The 24,347-nt window shown below is 44.2% G+C and overlaps 1 protein-coding gene across 5 annotated transcripts in view; it reads right to left on the reverse strand.

The window, feature by feature from the left end:
• The window catches only part of RIN2 (Ras and Rab interactor 2), a 213,850-nt gene that overhangs the window by 161,432 nt on the left and 28,071 nt on the right, over positions 1-24,347 (reverse strand). For 2 of the 5 annotated variants that reach the window (XM_070589492.1, XM_070589490.1), the window contains exon 2: positions 9,171-9,296. The exons of the other annotated variants lie outside the window; for them this stretch is intronic. The gene's annotated coding sequence lies outside the window, so the exon portion shown is untranslated. The remainder of the gene's footprint in view (positions 1-9,170; positions 9,297-24,347) is intronic. 5 annotated transcript variants of the gene reach the window in all.

Below are 24,347 nucleotides of genomic sequence, written 5' to 3' on the forward strand. Positions count from 1 at the left end.
CTCAGGCGGACAGAGGATGCGGGAAATGGCCTGTGGCTCTTCTATTCCGTGTCCATCTCAGCCTCTCCCTACTAGCCTCTCTTCTCAACCCAGTTCCATTTTCTCATCAGTTATAAACCATGCAAATAGTTTCCTTGCCACCCTCTCCATTGTAATGTTGTTAATTCCCTCAGGACAATATTTGCACTCCACTTGGTGTTGTGGGTTGCAAAGATGGCCACAGTTCTTCACCCTCCCTATATGCTCACCCTTGGTTTTTTGGGGTTTTTCTGTAAGGAAGATTGGCCATGAGCTAACATCTCTTGCCAATCCTCCTCTTTTTGCTTGAGCAAGATTGTTGCTGAACTAACATCTGTGCCAATCCTCCTCTATTTCATGTGGGATGCCGCCACAGTGTGGCTTGACAAGCAGTGCTAGGTCTACACCCAGGATCTGAACCTGCAAACCCTGGGCTGCCGAAGGGGAGCTATGCCCACCTTTTGTAAGGTGGCTCTGCAGCTCCTCCCATCAAGAGCTACTTCTCATCTCTTGAATTTGGACTGGGCTGTGACTTGCTTTGGCCAATGGAATGTAGCAGAAGTGGCACTGTGTCATTCTCAAGTGCTAGCCTCAAGAAGCCATCATTTTCACTCTCCTGGAGCCTTGACTAACCTGCCGGAGGATGAGAGACATGTAAGGTAGCGGTGAACTGTCTTCATTGAGGTCATCCTCCACCAGTCAGCACCCAGCCAACCTGGCAGTTGATTGAAGACTCACAAATCAGCCCAGCTAACCCAGCTGGACCAGCTGAGCCCAGCCCAAACTGTCAACCTGCAGAACCACAAACTAAATAAATGGCTATTGTTTTAAGCTACTAAGTTTTGGGGTGGTTTGTTAGGCACAAAGCTAATTGATAGATTAAGCACTAAAAAAACAATTAAAAATTAAACTTGCCGGTCTCCAGTGCATGGGTCGGTGCACGGGGCACCCGGACTTCCCGTAGACGTGCTTGGGGACTGGGTGGAGCTCCAACACCTGGCTCTGCGGGCCGGGGGGATGCTCCAGGGTCCCGCACCCCCCCAGCAGGGAGGGCCGCTGCTCACCATTGGCAGGGAGGCCCCGCCCAGCATTCAGAACACCAGGAAGCTCCCTAGAGCAGAATTCCCCACAAGGCAGCAGCTTACAAGCCACCGCCAGGCCCACGGACTCTGGCTGTGTCCCAGACGAGGCAAGGGGCTCCCAGAGATCCCATGAGAGTGGAGTGGGGCAGAGTGGAGCTCCAGTGAAATGGCTACGTAGCCCAGTGGGGAACTCCAGGTTCCTACAGCAGCCTCAGCGAAAGCCACTGCACAGCACTAGTGGAGAGGTCCCGACTGGCAATCGCAAGGTGGGAAGGCCCTGGGGCAAAAGTAGCACAGCTAGGTGAGCTAACAACAGACTGCAGAAGATACCCATAGCTCTGCTGGGACCTATAGTGGACCAGTGTGATCTTGTGGGCTCTGTTAGGGACAAAGCTGTGATTATAGGTGATCCTGCTCCTGGCTGCTGGGAAAGCCCACAACACCACTGCAGACCACAAGGAGGGAGCGCGTCTAAGTGGGCTGCAACAGTAGGCACCAGCAGCCTGAGGCCCGCTTGCGATTGCCCCCACAACTGACGAGGGACCCCACAGGACCACTGTGACTACGAGGAGGGGTCCAGGTCCATTCAGTAACAGCTGACAGGGTTCCTGGTTGGTGCAGTCTAAGCAGCTGCCCCCCCCCACACACCAGTCGCAACAAGTGGAAGCAGCGACTAAACTCTATCTCTATGCGGAGGCACAAATCCACGCCATTAAGCAGTATGAAAAAATATATTAAATCTCCACAACAGAACGAAAATGATAAGCACCCAGAAAACAATCCCAAAGACAATGAAATCTATAACTTAAATGACAATGATTTCAAAACTGCCATTATTAAAAAACTCAACGAGTTAAAAGAGAATTCAGATAGACAACTCAATGAGTTCAGGAGCTATGTCACAAAAGAGCGTGACACTATAGAGAAGAACCAATTAGAAATACTGGAGATGAAGAACACAATGGAGGAGATTAAGAAAAATCTGGAGTCTCTGAACAGTAGGGTCAATAATATGGAGGACAGAATTAGCAATTTGGAGGATAGGAATATAGAAATGCTGCAGACAGAGGAGGAGAGAACTAAGACTAAAAGGAAATGAAGAAACTCTCCGAGAATTATCCAACTCAATTAGGAGATGCAACATAAGGATTATACGTATACCAGAGGGAGAAGAGAAGGAGAAGGGGGCAGAAGGCCTGTTCAAAGAAATGATAGCTGAGAACTTTCCAAACTTGGGAAGAGGGATGGAACTTCGTGTGACAGAAGCCAATAGATCTCCAAACTTTATTAACGCAACAAGACCAACCCCAAGGCATATAATAGTGAAACTAGCAAAAGTCAATGACAAAGAGAAAATACTAAGGGTAGCCAGGCAGAAGAAAATAACTTACAAAGGAAACCCCATAAGACTATCAGCAGATTTCTCAGGAGAGACCTTTCAGGCTAGAAGAGATTGGAATGAAATATTCAAAACTCTGAAGGACAAAAACCTGCAGCCAAGCATACTCTACCCAGAGAAAATATCCCTCAAATATGATGGAGAAATAAAAACTGTCCCAGATAAACAAAAGTTAAGGGAGTTCATCACCACAAAACCTCCTCTTCGTGAAATGCTCAGGAAGAACCTCATTCCTGAAAAATCAAAAAAAGGAAAGGGGTTACAAAATCCAGAACAAAGGAGATAAGCAGAAGGACAATAACACAAAGTAACAGCTCTCCATCAGAACAAAATGCAAAAGAACCTGAAAACAAGTGATAAAATGGCAACAGTAGGCCCCCACGTTTCAATAATCACTCTAAACGTGAATGGATTGAACTCTCCAATCAAAAGGCACAGAGTGGCAGGATGGATCAAAGAACAAGATCCAACAATATGCTGCCTCCAGGAAACACACCTCAGCCCCAAAGACAAACACAGATTCAAAGTGAAGGGATGGAAGACAATACTCCAAGCTAATAATGAACAAAAGAAAGCAGGTGTTGCCATACTTATATCAGACAAAGTAGACTTCAAAGCAAAACAGATAAAGAAAGACAAAGAGAGGTAGTACATAATGATAAAAGGGACGCTCCACCAAGATGACGTAACACTTATAAATACATACGCACCTAACACAGGAGCACCAAAATTCGTAAAGAAACTATTAACAAAACTAAAAGGAGACATCAACAGCAATACAATAATAGTAGGGGACCTCAACACCCCATTAACACCAATGGACAGATCATCCAGACAGAAAATCAACAGGGAAATTATAGAATTAAATGAAAAATTAGATCAGATGGACCTAATAGATACATATAGGACACTTCATCCAAAAACAGCAGGTTACACATTCTTCTCAAGTGCGCATGGAACATTCTCAAGGATAGACCATATCTTGGGAAACAAAGCAAGCATCAATAAGTTCAAGAGGGTTGAAATAATATCAAGCATCTTTTCTGATCATAATGCTATGAAACTAGAAATCAACTACAAGAATAAAGCTGGGAAAGGGCCAAAAATGTGGAGACTAAACAACATGCTACTGAACAAACAATGGATTATTGAAGAAATTAAAGAAGAAATCAAACATTATCTGGAGACAAATGAAAATGAAAACACACCGTACCAAATGATTTGGGATGCAGCAAAGGCAGTCCTAAGAGGGAAATTCATTGCAACACAGGCTCACCTCAATAAGCAAGAAAAATCTTACATAAACAACCTCAAACGACACCTAACGGAATTAGAAAAAGAAGAACAAACAAAGCCCAAAGTCAGTAGAAGGAGGGAAATAATAAAAATTAGAGCAGAAATAAATGATATTGAAACAAAAAAGACAGTAGAAAGGATCAATGAAACAAAGAGTTGGTTCTTCAAAAAAATTAACAAAATCGACAAACCCTTAGCCAGACTCACTGAAAAAAAAGAGAGAAGTCTCAAATAAATAAAATTAGAAACGAGAGAGGAGAAATCACAACAGATACTGAAGAAATAGAAAAGATCATAAGAGAATACTATGAAAAACTATATGCCAACAAATTGAACAACCTAGAAGAAATGGATAAATTCCTAGACTCATACAACCTACCCAAACTGAATCAGGAAGAATTAGAGAATCTGAATAGGCCAATCACAAGTAAAGAAATAGAAACAGTAGTCAAAAACCTCCCCAAAAATAAGAGTCCAGGGCCAGATGGCTTCTCTGGAGAATTCTACCAAACATTCAAAGAAGATTTAATACCTATCCTTCTCAAACTATTCCAGAAAACAGAGGAAGATGGAGCACTCCCTAATACATTCTATGAAGCTAACATCACCCTGATCCCCAAACCTGACAAGGACAACACAAAGAAGGAAAACTATAGGCCGATATCACTGATGAACATAGACGCAAAAATCCTCAACAAAATTTTGGCAAACCGAATACAGCAATACATCAAAAAGATTATACACCATGATCAAGTGGGATTTATACCAGGGACACAGGGATGGTTCAACATCCGCAAGTCAATCAACGTGATTCACTACATTAACAAAACGAGAAACAAAAACCACATGATCATCTCAATAGATGCAGAGAAAGCATTTGACAAGATCCAACATCCATTTATGATAAAAACCCTCAATAAAATAGGTATAGAAGGAAAGTAACTCAACATAATAAAGGCCATATATGACAAACCCACAGCCAACATCATACTCAACGGACAAAAACTGAAACCCATCCCTCTCAGAACAGGAACAAGACAAGGGTGCCCACTTTCACCACTCTTATTCAACATAGTACTGGAGGTTTTGGCCAGAGCAATTCGGCAGGAAAAAGAAACAAAAGGAATCCAAATAGGCAATCGAAGAAGTAAAACTCTCACTGTTTGCAGATGACATGATCTTATATATAGAAAACCCCAAAGAATCCATAGAAAAACTATTAGAATCAACAACTACAGCAAAGTTGCAGGGTATAAAATCAACATCCATAAATCAGTAGCATTTCTATACACTAACAATGAACTAACAGAAAAAGATCTCAAGAACTCAATCCCATTCACGATCGCAACAAAAAGAATAAAATACCTTGGGATAAATTTAACCAAGGAAGTGAAAGATCTATACAACGAAAACTACAAGACCTTCTTGAAAGAAATCAACGACGACGTAAAGAGATGGAAAGACATTCCATGCACATGAATTGGAAGAATAAACATAGTTAAAATGTCCATACTACCTAAAGCAATCTACAGATTCAACACTATCCCAATCAGAATTCCCATGTCATTCTTTACAGAAATTGAACAAAGAATCCTAAAATTCATATGGGGCAACAAAAGACCCCAAATTTCTAAAGCAATCCTGAGAAAGAAGAACAAAGCTGGAGGCATCACAATCCCTGACTTCAAAACATACTACAAAGCTACAGTAATCAAAACAGCATGGTACTGGTACAAAAACAGATGCACAGATCAATGGAACAGAATTGAAAGCCCAGAAATAAAACCACACATCTATGGACAGTTAATCTTCGACAAAGGAGCTGAGGGCCTACAATGGAGGAAAGAAAGTCTCTTCAATAAATGGTGCTGGGAAAACTGGACAGCCACATGTAAAAGAATGAAAATCAACCATTCTTTTTCACCATTTACTAAAATAAACTCAAAATGGATCAAAGACCTAAAGATTGGGCATGAAACAATAAGTCTTCTAGAAGAGAATATTGGCAGTACACTCTTTGACATCAGCTTCAAAAGAATCTTTTCAGACACCATAACCCCTCACATGAGGGAAACAATAGAAAGAATAAACAAATGGGACTTCATAAGACTAAAGAGCTTCTTCAAGGCAAGGGAAAACAGGATTGAAACAAAAAACAGCCCACTAATTGGGAAAAAATATTCACAGGTTATTTATCCGACAAAGGGTTAACCTCCATAATATACAAAGAACTCACACAACTCAACAATAAAAAATCAAACAACCCAATTACAAAATGGGCAGGGGACAGGAACAGACATTTCTCCAAAGAAGATATACGGATGGCCAATAGACACATGAAAAGATGCTCATCATCACTAATCATCAGAGGAATGCAAATCAAAACTACACTAAGATACCACCTTACACCTGTTAGAATGGCAAAAATATCCAAAACCAAGTGTGACAAATGTTGCAGAGGCTGTAGAGAAAAGGGAACCCTCATACACTGTTGGTGGGAATGCAAACTGGTGCAGCCACTATGGAAAACAGTATGGAGATTCCTCAAAAAGTTAAGAACAGAAATACCTTATGACCCAGCCGTCCCACTACTTAGGATAGATAGGTATCTATCCTAAGAACCTGAAATCAGCAATTCCAAAAGTTCCATGCACCCCTATGTTCATCGCAGCATTATTCACAATAGCCAAGTCATGGAACCAACCTAAGTGCCCAGCAACTGATGATTGGATAAAGAAGATGTGGTATATATATACAATGGAATACTTACTACTCAGCCATAAAAAAGGACAAAGTCGTCCCATTCACAACAACATGGATAGACCTTGAGGGTATTATGTTGAGTGAAATAAGCCAGACAGAGAAAGACGAACTCTGTATGACTCCACTCATAGGTGGTAGTTACCATATGGACAAAGAGAACTTATTGGTGGTTGCCAGGGGAAAGGGGGGTTGGGGGAGGGCACTAGGGGTGAAGTGGTGTACCTACAACATGACTAATAATAATGTACAACTGTAATTTCACAAGGTTGTTAACTTTCATAACCTTAATTAAAAAAAAATTAAACTTGCCTAACATTTTACGTGCATTTATTTATCTTTCTTGAAAAAAAAAAAAGTCCTCCTATTCTGGTCCTGTTGCTACCTCCATTATTACTGGAACCCGACACCTACTAAGCACAAAGTCAAGGATAGGACATCCTGGATGATGTAGAGATAAGTTCACGGTTCTCAAGTGGCTGCAGTGACATGCACGTAGGTAACTAAACACAAGGTAAAAGACCCAAGTGCCACCATTCCTAGGAGCAAAGGGTGATCAGAATGAAGGCAGAAGTCGCATGTCATATTTCAACATTCACAACAAAGTCAGCTCTCCAATGTTGCATGTCTGAAAGTATTTTCCACTTGGAGAACGCCCTAACGAAACACTGTCTCAGAGCCTGCCACTTCCTGTTATTGTTTGTTTACGGCTGGGAATTACTCAAGTTATTTATTTATAAAAGTCAAACAGAAAGATGTCTTATCTAACAGGAAAGACAGAGGAAGTGAAAAAAATAGTTCTGACCTCAAAAGACAAAACTTTCACACTGAGATAAGACGAGTATTTATACCTGGAATTTTTCACTTCCTTATCCTATCACCGTCATTCTCAAGAAAATTCCCATTTAATGCTCTTCAGTATTTATTTAACTTGCATTCATTGTCTACTACAGGTCAGAGTCTGTGCTAGAAGAAACGAGGAATACAACACACAGACTGACCCCTGGCCTCATGGAGGCTGAAGTCAAACAAGAAATAGAAACACTGACGACAGAGAACCATTTGATTACAAAGATGACTATTACATGATGTGAACAAGCACCCGGTGTAACGTGAGCAGATCCCACGGAATCCAAGCTCACGGAGGGGAGGCAGGCGGCTTGCCCACGGAGCTGCTTGTCGGCTGCAGGACCGGCAGCACTATCTAGAGTTCAAATTAAGGAAATGAGAGTCACGACAGACTACATCAAGCGAGTTCTCCAAAGCTGCACCCTCTCGTCCTCATCCAAAGGGGCTGCTTTCTCTGAGAGCAGCAAAGCCCTCAGCTCTCAGTCCGGAAGGAATGGGCCATTTGGGGCAGGGTGATCCCGCAGGCTTGGCGTCAGGTAGCCCTGGGTTCAAAGCCCTGCTCACAGTGCGGGCCCGGGTGAGTTATTTCATCTCACTCAGCCTCCATTTTCTTACTTGTAAATGAGTATAATGGCATCGACCTTAAACGGCATTGCAGGGGTTTACATGAGACAGCCCAAAACAACGACAATGTTTATTTTGCTCCTAAATCTGCTGTGGACACAGGGCTCTGCGGGAACGGTTCATCAGGGAACCGCTGTGTTGTTCCTGCTCCACTCGGCCTCAGTCTGGGCAGCTCCGAGGCTGGAGGCTGGAGCCATCCCAAGTCCCCCTCACATGTCAGGGGGCCTTAGGTGGGGCTGTTGGCTGGAACACCTACACACGGCCTTTCTACGGGGCCTGGGCTTCCTCACAACATGGCGGCTGGTCTCAAAGGCAAGAGTCCCAAGAGAGTGAGAGAACTGTCTGGAAGCCACACCACCTTTGCCAATCTGAATTTTGAAGTCACTCAGTGTCACTTCTGCCACAGTCTCTCTGTCAAGGCAGTGACCAAGTCCCATCCAAATTCACAGGGAGGGAAATCTGATTTCCCTGCTGGATGGGGGCGTGGCAAGGTTCTGGAAGAGCAGCAACACCGCTGTGGCCATTTTGGGAAAATATGGTCTGCCACAGTGACCTATACTGACATCCTTTTGATGCTAATTCCCTTTCAATGTGGAGATCTATGATTTCACGAAACAAAAATCGATGGAAAGTGGGGTCAGGAAGAAAGATTGTGCAAAATGTCCGAGAAAGGGAGAAAGAGGGATGTTGGGATGGGGCCCCAGAAACAGCCAGTGTCCTCCTCAGTAACTAACCAGGTTCTTTGTGCCCCTGATACCCCTTATCTCTAAGATGAGGGCACCAGCCATGCCCATCTCATGGCGTTGCTGTGAGAATTAAACGAAATAATGCATTAAAGTGCTTAGAGCCACGCCTGGGGGGCAGTCAGCGCTCCATACACGCAAATGGTTATATTTTAGGCTCTCGGGGCTCCTGAGCTATCCTGCTCCTGGTTTGCTCCTGCTGCCAATGCATCATAAACTGACTGCCTCAGCTACCTGGAAACAAGTAGGCATCCTCCCGGACCCTCTGTCAGACAGCAGTCACATCCACACCAACATACCAAGCTGGAGCACACGATATCCTCGACTACACTGAAGAACTGGGAAATGAAAAGCAGCCCAGGGTTGCCACGCATCAGGTTTTATAATCTCGTCACGTACCCTTCACGCCAGCATCTCTTCTCATCTCCCACTTCAGTTCAGCCCCAACCTCCCCAGCAGTCTGAAGGGCTTGCACATTTTATTTTTTCCAGTAGAAGTTCAGAAATCCAGATCTCTTGTGTCCATCTACAACACACAGAATCGGCCGTTTAGAGTTTTGTACGCATTTTAAAAATACCATGAACAACCACACAGAGGACTTGCTCCTCACCCAGCTCTGGGAGGGTACCCTGACAGATGAGGGTACAGTGAATGGCTTTCCCCTCCTATTCTGACCCTCATTCCCACCTCTGGGCCAGGTAACTGAAGAGAAGGGACTTTCTTTACCCGAATGTTCTCCAAATCCCTATGCCAATGCTCAGATTTCTAAAACTCTACTTAAAAAAAGGAACTAATCAGCAACAATACTGTATCCTCTATCAATTAACTGACAATTTGTTTGTTCCTTTACACCTTGCATCACACCAGCTCCTACAAATTTAGAGTCCTGCACTCTTCCAGTCTAGGACTTGGAGATGAGACTCACCTGAATATGAAATTCCAAAATTACCCCATCTCATTTTCTTTCTGTATCAACACCTTAACCTTTTCAAAATTATTTAAGTACATGAGTGCAGTCATCTTGCTTTCAAACAGAAAACAAAATGTAAATATTAGATCAAAGCTCGAGTTCCCTTTGACTATCAGCACTAATACCTGTAGCCTGCCCCCTAGGCAGAGGTGGGCGCTGTTATAATTTGGGATGATATCTTTCCAGACCACTCCCGGGCATTCAAACATTCAATCTCCCTCTCTCTCCCTCTCCCTTTCCCTCTCTCTCTCTCTCTCTTTCTCTCTCTCTCTCACACACACACACACAGCTGTATGTGCGTGTTTCTTTTCTATGGTCACTGTGTGTCATTCTGCAGCTTGCTTGTTCTAGTCTCATGATATCTTATCAGACTCCCTACATCAGGATAAGATGATGATCTCATTTTTTTTTAACTCTTTCATTAATATTTCACAGTCTCAACTCCTCCATCAGGCTGTATAACTGGACTCTGACTTCCTTGCCAGCACCTCCTGTGGGATGCTCCCTGGCAGATGACACACACATCCCTTCCTTCATTCCCTAGATTCGCGTTTCTGGCCGGGAATTTCCTCCCTGCCCCACTCCACGTGCTTGTGAAGATTCAGCTCTCAGGCCCGGAGGCAACATATTTGGTCTTGAATCCCAGCTGAGACTCTCAGGCAACTTACTTAACCTGGGTTCCTAAGTGGGATGATTGTAACAGCACCTACCTCAGAAGGCTGCTCTAAGGATCAAGTAAAATAAGCCATGGAAAGCATTGGCCCATTGCGGGTTACTTAGTAAATGCTCAATAAATGTTAACTGCCACCATCAGCAACACCAGTCATTGTCATCATCATCATCACCTTTTTTGGGGTAACACTTTAAATCCCACATTCCTTCTTAATCCAGATTTTCCTCTGAACTCCTACTTCACATAGATAGCAGTACTGAAAAATAATTCCAATAAACCTTAAGCTCCATTTACATCGCTCACAATGTATTCTGATCTTTGCTATTCGACAGCTAAGAAGTTGGCGTTAATGTACCAGCCCACCGCATGCAGGATGAGCCACACCGTCACGCAGGACAGAGGGAGCCCGTGAGCACAGGAAGCCTAGCCTCTCAGGGGACAAAAATTCAAGCGGTCCCTCCATTCCACTGCCTGTATTATAACATTAAATAAGTATGGACACACAAAATAACTAGGTATAAATACCTTATTCTCACAATCTTGTACAATTACAGAACCAAGAAAATTACAAATCATGTAAGAAGAAGAACGTAAACAATACAATCAGGAGTGACAAGATTAGTTCAATGCAACGGACGATGTGCTGAAACTAAGTCGCTGCCTGTCACAGGCCTAGAGTGGAGCTGCGTCTTCCGTGAGGGGAAGGGCTAACGGAGAGAATAAATCAAGAACTACCCTTGAGGGTGACCTGCCGTGGGGAGAGGCTCACGGTAGTGAGAGGTGCCCACAGGCTGAGACGCCCCTGGGGACACAGCAGATGCCAGTGTCCCAGATCATGCCGACTCTGGGACATTCGCTCACTGGGCAGAATACCAGGTGGAACTGCTCACCAGAGTCAAACTATCCCAAACTCTGTTCCGCTCTCTGAATTCTCCCTCCACACTCCTCTGTCTGAACTACTTCGAAGCTTTTGTTCATTCTCCCCACTAGACTGCACTTGGTCTTCACTTGGGGCAAAGATCTAAGGCCCCTCTGCTCCTTCCTGATATCGTGCAACAATTCCAATTTGTGGAACGACTTTGTCCCAAGGCAAATTAGATAAACACAAACCAAAGGCAAGCACTGAAATTACCTGACAGAATTTGGCTGCAAGGCTCAACTCTTCAGGGGTCCTCACCCCTGGCTGCACACCTGAGAATTTTTTTTTTTTTGGAGGAAAATTAGCCCTGAGCTAATATCTACCACCGATCCTCTTCTTTTTGCTGAGGAAGATTGGCCCTGAACTAACATCCATGCCCATCTTCCTCTACTTTATATGTGGGATGCCCACCACAGCATAGCTTGATAAGCGATGTGTAGGTCCACACCCAGGATCCAAACCGGTGAATCCCAGGCTGCCAAAGCGGAGCATGAAAACTTGACCACTACACCACGGGGCCAACCCCAGACCTGAGAAATTTTACACTTGATCTTAGCCAAAAGGCCAAGAAGCGATAGACCTGAGAAATTTTAAGCAAATCCCATGCCCAAAACTCCAAAGCAGTTACAGCAGAGTTTCTGGGGGTAGGACCCACACAGCCCTATTTTCAAAGCCCGTTGGGTGATTCCAACATGGTGCAAAGGTTGAGAACGCGTGATCTAGCGATTAATGGCTTTCAAATTCTTTTGACTTCTGCCCACAGTAATAAATACATTTGACATCATGACCCTCACGCATACACACACATATAAAACAGAAGCAGGGGCTGGCCCCGTGGCCGAGTGGTTAAGTTCGTGCGCTCCGCTGCAGGCGGCCCAGTGTTTCGTTGGTTCAAATCCTGGACACGGACATGGCACTGCTCATCAAGCCACACTGAGGCAGCGTCCCACATGCCACAACTAGAAGGACCCACAACGCAGAATATACAACTATGTACCGGGGGGCTTTGGGGAGAAAAAGGAAAAAAATAAACTCTTTTAAAAAAAAAAAAAAACAGAAGCAAACATTTTATGAACCAATGCTTCACTCTTACTACCAGCCATACATTCTGATGTTTTCCATTCCAATCACTTTTCTTTAAAACAACGTTGGATGTGCTCAACTTCACCCATTAATGGGTAACAATCCACCAGTGGGTCATGACCTACAGTTTTAAAAACACTGCCTTAGAAGACCGAGAATACAGTTCAAGGAATAACTAAATATTATCCTTGATATGAAAACAGATTTCAAAAATTCCCAAAGGGGATAGGTAAACCCCTGAAAATAAGTCCACACTTACAGATGTCCATTTTGAAAATCTTTACTATACCCCAAATCTTTCATTTTACAAAACAGAAAAGGTCAAACTTCAGCGTCCACTCCCTCTAGTATGCACATCTGCCTGTGTGTGTCACACTTTGCCCACTGACCGTGATCTCATATCTCTGTTATCCTGCAGCATTTCATCTACTTGAAAAACACTTAAACGATTAAAAACTTCAGAGCTCGCAGAGCTTAATTATGTTGTTTCAGTGTGTGCTGCTCAGGGGATATTGGTCTTCATTTTTCCTTAGCCCACCCAGCATGGCGGCTCACACAGTAGGAGCACAAAGTAGGCATCTGCATTAACCCTTGTTGACCGAGTTTGAGCACTCTGGCACATACTTCCAATTTGGATTTAGCGAAACGCTACACCGGGGAAGCTGATAAACCTATCCGGCCCTACAGAGCAGGGGGTTTGCTGTCACCAGCAGTATGTCAACAGTGAACTAGCTTCTCACATTCGACTACAGTTTTAGGCATCTGGTGCTCTCTCCACATGGGCAAAATACAGGGAATTAAATGTTGCTGCCAACGTCCAGCTTTGACTAATGATGCTGCAGGAGCATCTCTAGTGTTTAAGACAAGGTTTTTTGAGCACCCGAGGGAAAAAACTCACCAGGCAAAATGCTATTAGTAAAATTCCTAAGGGGTTTTGACTTTGAAAAATACAGCAACTAGCCAAACCCAAATAAACCTAAAGAACAGATATTACACTGAGCGTACAGTGGACATACATGACATATATTGTAAAATCTTACATACGGAGACTTAAAACCCCCGCAAATATAAGAAAAATACAGCTGTATATTAAGGAGAGAAGTGGTTGGACTGAGGCGCCCCTGAGGCAGGGGACCAGCTGCAAGGACCCGGGAAACCTTCCCGGGCTGGCTGTGCTGGTCTCATAGCGTGCGGACACAAGAAGCATCTCCTCAGCAAAGGGCATCTGTTTTCAGTTGGTTATTGAACCGTAACATGGTTGTTTTCCTAAGAGAAATGCAAATTCATTTCAAACTTATATTGGTTTCCCAGCAAACCAGAATTTCTCTAGGGAATACTAAAGTGTTTCTAACCTTGACAATTGTAAGTTATCTTAAGGTTTAATTTGATTTCTCTATGGAGGAAAGCTAAATTTATGGGGGAGGGGTTGTCTTGATCACCAGTATTCATTAAACAAATATTGATTAAGCATCTATTAGGTGCAATGCACTGTGGGAAATACCCAGAGTCACTATTGTCATCGGAAGCTCTAAAGCCTTTATAAAATACTTAAAAACGAAAACCCTCAAGGTAAAAGCAGGTTGAAGAGAACAGGCTGCCAACCAATGTTACCAGTGTTAGTTGTGTCAAGAGAAAACACTGTTCCATAATCCTAACAAATTGAGGACTGTGGAGTTACAAGGAGTAAAATGGGCTTCTTTGTCGCAAGGTTTCCAGAGCCTCTATGTGAACGTGATCTAGAAGGGCTAAATTACATCCCAGTATCTCCCAAAATTCTTTGAGCAAAGGGCTTTTGTTAGCCCACGTCTCAGGGTTAGGCCAGCTGTGAAAGATGGTGGCCTGCAGCACTGGTCTCCCTCGATTCTTCCTTTCTTTTTTTAAATTTTCTTTAAATTAGTCGTATTAAGAAAAGGCATTGCCATCCGCCTCTCAAGGGGAGAAGACAGAGAGGAACAGCTACAAAGAACACTGTGCTACTATGGTCAGAGTAAGACCCGCCAGGGCTGGGCTGTCCAGTACAACAGCCACTAGCCCTCTGTGGCTACTGATCACTTGAAATGTGGGCAGTCCCAACTGAGATGTGCTGGCAGTAGAAAACACGCAGAGGGTTTTGAAGACCTAGTATAAAAAAAAAGTAAAATACTTCATTAACAATTGTTTACATTGATCACATGTTGAAAGATTTTGATATATTGAATTAAATAAAATATATTATTAAAATTAATTTTACTCATTTCTTTTAACATTTTTTAATGTAACTACTAGATAATTTTAAATGACATGTGTGGCTCACATTATGTTTCTATCAGATAACATTTCTCTATGGAACAGCCCTAATAGCCCTGTTGGTCAGTACCACCACATGGATATCCCCTACCCCTTGGCTGGAGTATTTGCTATATTCTGAACACACACACACACACACACACAATGGTTGCTCAGCCTAAAATACCTTACCCTCTGCTGCCACCTCCTGCTATAATCCCATCCTTCCTTTAAGATCCATCTCAAGATATCAGAGGCAATTGCTGGCATTTGAGAATTGATTACATGCCAGGCACTACGCTAAGTACTGGTCCTGGGGCTCCCTTAAGCCATCACACAGCCTTATGAAGTGGGTAGCATTAGAGTCTCACTTTATAGCAGGGGGAGGTGAAGGGACCTGCTTAGCACCGTGAGCTGGCCAGTGGCAAAGCCCAGATTGATGTTTGGTTTATCAGCCACCACAGTCCCCACCTTTAACCCCTATGCTGGTTCTTTCCACCGCTCCCCAAGTCTGCTCTGAGCTCCCAACCTCGTGTATCCCTCACTCCTTGGAACACTCACTGCACTCAGTAAATGCATCTTAGTTTATACATCTGTTTCACAGCATGTATTACTGCATTGTATTATCACTACTGTATTTTGATTTTGTCTGATCCACATGATTCTCTCTGAAGATCAGGATAAATTCTGCTCTTGTTTAAATCTTCACAGAAAATGATTTGAGACCTCAGTCAGTATTTGATTAATGTAAAGCAAGTTATATACTTGAATCTCCTCCTCGCACCACTTTTTACAAATGCAGATTTTTGCTGTTGGAATGGGAACTGGGGACACTGATGTGGCTGACCACTGCTGACAGGTGGAACCTCAAAAGCAGAGCGAAGGAGAGCAGCTGGAAGTCTCCTTCCCTGCGGGTAAGCCTCTCCTCCGAAGACCTCCCAGGCCAGTTTCTCTACCTGCAAAGAATAGTTTCTCTGTCTTTCAAACTGTAAATTTGACCCTGTCCACTGCTCTGGCCTTGTCCCCAGAGGGGATCCCGCCCCCCACCTACCCCAACCATAGAAAATAGCCTACAAGGAAACTGATCGGGGAGGGAGGGAGGGAAGGAAATACGGAAGGAATTAAGATATGAATTATGGGTAATTCCAAGACATGACCATTTCTGGTAAATTTAGAAGACTCTTCATCCCTTATTTATTTATTGCCTGAAATGGGCACAATAAAAGCAGAATAAGGATCTCCAGTTGTACTGATATGTCATTCCAAATGCTAAGTTTGCATGAGAAGAATAACACTCCCAATAAAATATGTCTGGCTACTAGTTCTGGGAACACTTACTCGGAGGAATAATATACTCTTTGGTAATAGAAATTATAGCACCTGTGAAAAACAAGAATTTAAATTTGTTATATTTCTTTATTCCTTTTCAAAGACTTTTGTGTAACAGAGAAAGTTTAGATTACTTTAGATTACCTTAAAATGGGCTTCCTGGTCAACTTTCCTCAACCAGTGCTCTCAGTTTTTCCCTCAGAAGCCACGCTGCTGTGACTGTATGAAGTTTTTCTCACTTTGGTGTAATGATATTGGGGGGAGGGGTGCCCCTCCTCTCCTGGTGGGTCATCTTTTACTCCAGCATTTTTCTGTCAAAAACAAGCTAAGAATTTTGTGGACCTTAAACACTCTACATCTTAGCACTACACCTTCACAGCGGATTCTTTGACCTTTGCTTAAATATGTAAGATTAAATGCAATAATATCCACAAGATCATTTTTGAGCCATTTTCTCAAAAGTCACCGTTGTCACTATTTTGGAAACCTCTTCGGATCTTCAGAAATGACCAGTATTTCTAGGAATACACATGTATCCATGGTAACTTTGCAACCATTTCTAATTCTATTTTGCCAATTAAAGAAAAGGGGCAACTCAGGGTCCGGCCTAATGGCCAAGTGGTTAAGTTCGTGCGCTCTGCTTCAGCAGCCCAGGGTTTCGCTGGTTTGGATCCTGGGCGCGGACATGGCACTGCTCATCAGGCCATGCTGAGGGGGTGTCCCACATACCACAACCAGAGGCACTCACAACTAGAAAATACAACTATGTACTTGGGGGCTTTGGGGAGAAGAAAAAGATTGGCAACAGATTGTGAGCTCAGGTGCTGATCTTAAAAAAAAAAAGAGGTAGAGGCAATGCATTCACTTGTTTAATCATTTTAACAAACATTGCTGAGTATTCCAATCCATGAACATGGTATATCCTTCTATTTATTTAGGTCTTTCTTAATTTCTCTCAATGTTTTGTAGCTTTCAGTGTGGTGTTCTTGTACATCTATTGTTAAATTTCTTCCTAGGTATTTGCTGGTACATAAACTGTAGGTTTTTATTTAATTTTCTAATTGTTTGTTGCTAGTACATTAATCTCTGAATAATGACTATCCTAATTCTAATTTTAATAACTTTATTTCTTTTATTGCCTTAGTGCCCTGGTAACATGGCCAGTACAATGTGGAATACAAGTGGTGGGGTGACAGGTGACATGAGGTGGGAGTGAATAAGGGTGACAGGGCATCCCCATCGTGTTCCTTACCTCAAAGTAAAAGCACTCAGTATATCGCCATTAAACACGGTTGTACACATCATGTATCAGATTAAGGCTGCTATTTTTAACTTAAATGTTAAATTCTACAATGGAACCTTGCTAACTTCCTTGGAAATTTCAGCAAGGGAGCATAGCACTTCACACTGTTCCCTCTGTTTGGGAAAGGCCATCACCTAGGACAGATTAAGCAGGTCTAGAACTGTCCTGTCTCCTGCATGGGGCAGTAACGTGCTAGCCCATAACCATACACCTGAGTCACGCAGGTTCTTAGTTCCTGTGTTTTATCCCTTTCACAAGCTCTGGGTGTCTGGATCTGGCACCTAAATTCCTGAGAGCACTGAGCGCTCACTACATTCTTGACATTGTATTGAGTCATTCACATGTATTATTCCACTCAATCCTTGTGATGACCCTTGTAACAGATCAGGCAACTAAGGCACAGTGAGATGAATTTACGCGCCCACGGTCACACCACCAGCACGTCGGGGAGCCAGGATCCAAACCCAAGCCATCTGAGTCCACAATAGAGCCACTATGCTATGAAACTTTCTGGCTCCTGCCCTCCATCGGAGGTCACTCCTCTTTATCATGGCCTAGACCGCCGGGCATGTCTGCTCTCACATAGCCAGTGTGGGAGCTCCTCGGCCTTGGGCTTCATCACAAAGCCTTGAGAATTCAGTCACGGACAAGGTACACACTTCTCTCCAACAGTCTGCCCTATCACCCGCTTTTGTAAAAGTAGTAGGTATTTAAAGCTCTGCAACTACCAAAAAAAAAAAAAAATCAACTGAAAATAATTCTTTTCCAGTAGAAAGTTAGTTTAGAAGGTAAATCTAGAGAGGAACATAATTCTTCTCAAAAGAGATACGTTCTGGTCTATCAATTTTCTCTTTAAAAATTATCCAAAACAAAACTATCACAAAAGGAATTAGGCATGGTTGCTACTCATTCTCTAGAAATTGTCCTTATTGCTTGAGGTTTCATACTTTCTAGTTATCTACTGCTACATAACAAATCACCACAAGACAGTGGCTTAAAATAACAATCATTTTATCATCTCTATGGTTTCTGAGGGTCTGGAATCCAGGAAGGGCTTGGCTGGGTAGATCTGGCTGAGAGTCTTGAGTATGGTTGCAGCCAGAAGGCAGCTAGAGCTGGAACAAAGGGCCGTGGGTGGGGAGGCACAGCCGGCACCTCTGGAAACCGGCAGGGCGTCTTTCTCCTCCTTCGTGTAGTTTCAGACCATGTGGTCTCTTCCCATGGGCTAGCTTGGGCTTCCTCACAGCATGGGGGGCCTTGGAACAGTATTACTGCTGATATGGCAGCTCAGGGCTCCAGCAAGAGTGTCCCACAGAGCAAAGTGGAACTTGTATTACTTCTTTCAACTTATCCTCAGAAGTAATGCTGTATTATTTCTGCCACATGCTATTATTATAAGTGAGACACAAATGTATCCAGATACAAGGGGAAGAGATTAGACTCCACCTCCTGACAGGGAGCTGGCTAAGGATGGGGGGTGGACGATGATGTTGTGGCCATCTTCAGAAAAATACACTCTGTCCCACAGTCTGAAGTTAGCCAAATACTGCAAACATCACGTATGAGGAAGCCATTGCCATTCTCATTTTTCAGATACATAAACCAAGGCTAAGCGTTTCTAAGCTGTGTCTGGTTACACAGAGGAGGGGAAGAAACTGTCAAACCTATGTTTAAACATGCAACTTTAAAGATAAATATAATAGATGGAATTACTTTGTGAACTATAAAATACGGCACAATTTATTGTGGGCATTCATTGCAATGTGGAAACAAATTTTTCTGAAAAGTTTATCTCTGAAACTTTGACATATTACCAAAGGAGATGAAGTTCTTCTTGGAAAGTTTTATCTACTTAAAAAGTACCACTTGAATCGCCCTAGGAAAGTATTTGGGTATTTCCAAGAGTTGCAGTTTATAGAGAAGTTGGAAAGTAAAAACTAGCACTAAGATCAGCCTGACAGAAGGTTTCCCATCGGAAGAGGCAGCATAGCTCAGGGCAAGGAATGCTTGCTGTGGGCTGCAGCTTGGGAAAGAAAGCACCGTGGACGCGGAAGGTGCAAGGTTAGTGGTCAGTCTGTGTCCACGGACAGGCTGGTCCCATGGACAACATGAGCATCTGCAAACTGAATTTTTTCATTTCCCCTCCTGAGTTCAGCCAACTCTCACATCTTCCTGAGTTTTGCCCATTTTAGCTCTGATTTTTTGAATTTTTGATATATATGAAAATGTTTATATATATGAATATATATGTGAAAATGCTTACCTCAGGATACTTAACTAATTAATGTTGGAAAAACGTACTGCTGTTTTCTTCTGTTTTGGGCGTGCATGTGTGTGTTTAGAGGGGTAAGGACATTCATCCCCCAAAATGTTTTGATTCTCAGACTCTGTTTTCTTCTGATTGCAGATTTGCTTGCGTGTTGTCTGCTGCTTTCTGCTCCTTTTATAATCTATTTTCTTTTCTAGGCCAGCAATGAGGTGATGCTGACAAGGGACAGGCTTGGGGTGGCTAACTAGGTTTCTTGGTGAGAACACGCCCTCTGCTGTTGATTTGCTGAAGTGCAGTTTCTTTACCGTAGGGCTGCTGCTTGGCAAGGAGGAAGGTTTCTTCTGATGTGGATTCCCTTTCGTCTCTGCCACTCTCTCGATTTTATCCCTTTCGCTGCTCTTTTTCCACATCGCCCAGTCTCCAAGGGGCGAGTGTCCTTCCAAGGTTCCCCCTTCTGTCTTGAAATCTCTTCTTTCCCAAGACAGTCACCTCGGGCCCCAGGCGCACTCAGGAATTTCCACTCAGGATGGGACTTGTCTGTCTAGGGGTGAGTCTCACCAGACCCCAGCCTCCCCGCAATCCTCTCCTTTTCTCCACTTATTCTTTGCAGTCTCTGTCCAGCGCTCCCGACACGGGTGGGATCCAGAGCCAGCCCAGCTGGACCTGAGTGTTTATCCTTACAAGTAACTTGAAGTTTGTAGAATTCTGTCTTCGAGTAATACTGTGGGCATGTGTCACTGATGGCTTTATTTGCTCTATTTGTTGACTCGGGTGTTTTTCTTTTGGAAATTATGCAAAGAGATTTGGATCTAAGCAACCATTATTCTATCGCAGCTCAGAGCTGGCTATGTTAAAATAATAATGCCATTTATTGCATTAAATATATCCATTTTACCCAAACCTATTTGCTCTTCACAATACAGGAATGTCTCAGGGCAGCAGTATATGTAACTTTTTAAAAAAGGAACTCTAATAACTAACACACATTCACACACACACAACCAGTTGTTTAAAATACTGACAACTAAAGCATACTCAAAGCCAAAATTCTTAAATATCATTGGCCATCACCGAAACAGCCAAAGCTGCCCCGACTGTCAGCAAATGCAGAGCCCCTGACAGCACCTGCCATCCTCAGTGAAATCACAGGGTGGGGAAGGTGCTGGAAGAGCCCCATGTGATTTTCAAGTCACCCTAGGATAACGGCCTTTGCCTAAATCCAGGGAATTCTCTGGGTTGGCAGAGCCCTCTCGGCCCCTGCTGATGCACCCGGCCTCTCAGTCCAGGCGCCTGAGGTAGGCCTGCCCCTGCCCGGTCTGCCTGAGCCTGTCTCTGGCTATGGGAGCAGGCTCTTCCCAGGAGCTCAGCAGGCCTAAGTGCTGGGAGTGAACTCCGCTCTCCCCTCCACCCCCAAGAGCCCGCATCCAGGACTGCTGGGAGAGGGCACAGGAATACCTGGCCTTCTTACCCCCCACCCCTCACCCCTAATTTATACTGAGACAGGATTAAGCTCTTGTTCACAGGGTCAATTTGATTGACAACACACCCTGGACTGGCTGCCTCCCTCCCCTGACTCACCTCCCCACTCACCTCCCAGTGTCCCTGGTGTGTCCCCACCCCAAGTGCCAAGTGAATTACTTACACTGCCAGGGCCTCCTTCTGGGGGAACCCCGGCTTGGGGGCCTCTCCTCTAGGCTCCCAGGGCCTCCTCCTGGGAGTTACCTCTCAGGTCAGAGCCAGAAGACAGCCCCAAACTGGGTCACCAATTCAAGCAGGGCGAGAAGAAGAGGGGTCTCGATGTAATGACCATGGGCCAGGGAAGCTCACGAGAAGGTCCCGGCGGGAATGTGCATGCGGAGCAGAGCCTGGGGTTTTCTCCGTGCCCAGGGCCATGGCTGAGTATTTAAAGGGGCAGCGTGGCCTGGACCTTCTGCATTCCATGGCAAAGGCCTGTGTATATAATAACTTCTCTGTAAATATTTGTGGAATGAATGAATAAGGAATTCAATTTGAGAAAACCACACTAATGTAAACCCTGTTAAACATGGAAGGTTTTTCCAGTGAACACTCTAATATAATGGAAACATTTGCTATTTTATGATGTGTCCAAGAATTAAAACCACCTGAGTGAGCAGGAGCTGGATTCTTCAGAAGTCCTCCCACTGCCACCGTGGGGCTCTGACCACTGGTGGCCTCTGCTGTGAACTCCAGGGGAGGCAGCAGAGTGACGGAGCTGTCACGTGTGGGGAGGTGGAGACGGTTTAACTGCATGTCACCATTCCCTCACTCTGCCACAAGGCTCGTGGGTACTCCTCCAGGTTTCCCTCCTGTTCCAGGTGTGCAGTGGGTCCTACTGAATACTCTTTGAGTGGCCATGAAATGGCCCTGTGCACCAGATAGGGACTATCTTAATGATTAGGACAAGGGACAGTCAACCTGGGTCATGTTTAGAAGAGGCCACACTGGCATGCAAAGTTCATGCCTCAAGCAAGCAACCAGACATGCAGAACGCAGGAGAAAACGGTGAACATTTATAGGTGGATCACTGCTTTGTGAATTCTTGAAGCGATCAGTTAACCAAACCAGCAGTTATTCTGAAACTTTGTTATCTTACAATCATCATTTAATCTACATTTCAGGCCTGGATTGAGTGAGGCGCTGGGCACAGAGCAAGGAACAGGCAGCCTCCACCAGGACCCTTCCCTGAAGGAGCTGAGTGAGAGAGACAGGCCAGTCTAGGGTGGTCGAGCCACTAACTACCTTATGAATCATCCTGCTGTAAATATCGACTCTGTCTGAGCTGGGTCCTTGGGTTCTGGTCATGTGCAGAGCCCAGATAAGGGAGGGCTAACCGTTTAGGAATTAAACCCTCAAAGAATTAAACAGGTTTTTGAAGAGGGCTTTATTCAAAACGTGTTCTAAATCATTCTCCCTCAGGAACCAGCTCGCCAGGAGAAATGTAACCTTTCTTTGATGATCCAGGACGTCATAACCTTCCATGCAGACGTCTTTAGGCTTTGCATCCTGAGCTGTAAGTAGCATCATAAGGGGAAGCACAAGTTTAAGGAACTTTAAGGAAGACCGGCCACAGATAAGTACCTGGAAATACCTTTCCTGGAAAAACCAAACAGGACATCATGTTCCTGATTAGTCATCTGCCTCTGGTGACGGCACGGTGAAGGGGAGGCAGATGTCTGATTTCCAGGGTGATGCAACAGCACTGCTTTTCTAAACAGATCCCCAAAGCCCGGACACAGTTTTCCCAACTTCCAGAAAGCCACCAACCAAAGTCACGATCAGTGTTCTCTGTTTTGGTAATACTATAATAAGTGATTCTATGCCACTCCTCACAACAGGCAGCCCCTGTGGCACCGGCCACGTCTGCTCCCCAAGCATCCATGTGCCCCTCTGTTTCTCAGACGTTCTCACATTTCAGTCTACGTGGCTGAGTTCTGTCCATCTAAATACAGGTAGGGAGTGATGTGTGCCACATTCAGATATGGCATTTAAAACCATCCCACCTGTCTCCAGGCCCTTGACCCCTTCTGCCATGACCTTGTAACTGTGTGTTTCAGATGACACGCTACAAGAAGAAACAGCCTGGGTCCCTGAGTCGCCATCGGGAGAACTGCTGCCCAACCCACCTCAGCTACACACAAACCTTTATGTGTGAAGCTCCTGACAGTTTGGGGTTTATTTGTCAGCCTCTCCTAACCACCTGGTGAGGCTGCAGTGGCTCTTCCATCTCTCTGCTACTGGGAGGCCTGAGGTAAAATGAACAAAGGCCCGCTCCTCCTGCAGGACCTCTATTATTGTCCTTACTGCATGTGAAAATCACGAGGACAAATGCTGAGTGCATAAAGGGCCACCAATTTAACCATTACACATGCACAACTCTTTTATTCCTCTTTGTGGCAGGGGCTGTTCCTATCTCCAGTTCATATATGAAGAAACTGAGGTTCAGAGAGGCTAATTAATTTGCCTACACACCCACAGCCAGTCGATGGAGGCACGAGAACTCTAGAACACATGCTCTTGCTCACCACACTGTACTGTCTCTCCATCAGCCTCTTGTTCCAGCACCAGCCATCCTGAGCACAGCACACTTCAACTAACACTGTCCTGTTTTGTGGGGGTCTCATGTGATACTCCTGATTCACACTGGGTTTGCTCTCCTACACCCAGAGTCCAGAGGATGGCAGGGCGTGTGACATCTCAGCAGAGAAGGAAACACCATCTCCCCCTGTGACTGTATTTTTAGGGAGGCGCAGCTCTTCACAACCCATAAATGCGTGACCGTTATAGGAAGCTGTCTGTGCATCAGCCCTCGGTCACGACTGCTTCCACACTATTTTAACGCTTTCCTTTTAACAGAATTCTAGTCACACGCAGCCTTGAAATTACATAGCTGCCTGCATGATGGATGAAATTTCTCAAGAAATATCTTCCCCATTAACAATTCATGCTCAGAACCACATTACACTCTGGCCCAAGAACTGAATCAATGAGCTTTGGTGTTTTATATTTTCATCTTTGTATTTTTTTTTGAATTGTTCAAATCGTATACCAGTAGATATTACCTTTATAATCAAAATAAAAGCTATTATCTATTAACGAATTGCTCACAGGGAGGAAAATGACTCATCTATTACAGAAGCCATGACGCTGCTTCTTTAAGGCAAATGCTCTAGCAGGGCTGGTTTTGCCGTGCTTGGGTCGACTTAAGATTCAGTGTCTTCTTTCCCTAGAGGCATGAAATCTGCTG

The sequence above is a fragment of the Equus przewalskii genome, chromosome 21 (genome assembly GCF_037783145.1).
Source record: "Equus przewalskii isolate Varuska chromosome 21, EquPr2, whole genome shotgun sequence".
NCBI classification, from domain to species: Eukaryota; Metazoa; Chordata; class Mammalia; order Perissodactyla; family Equidae; genus Equus; species Equus przewalskii.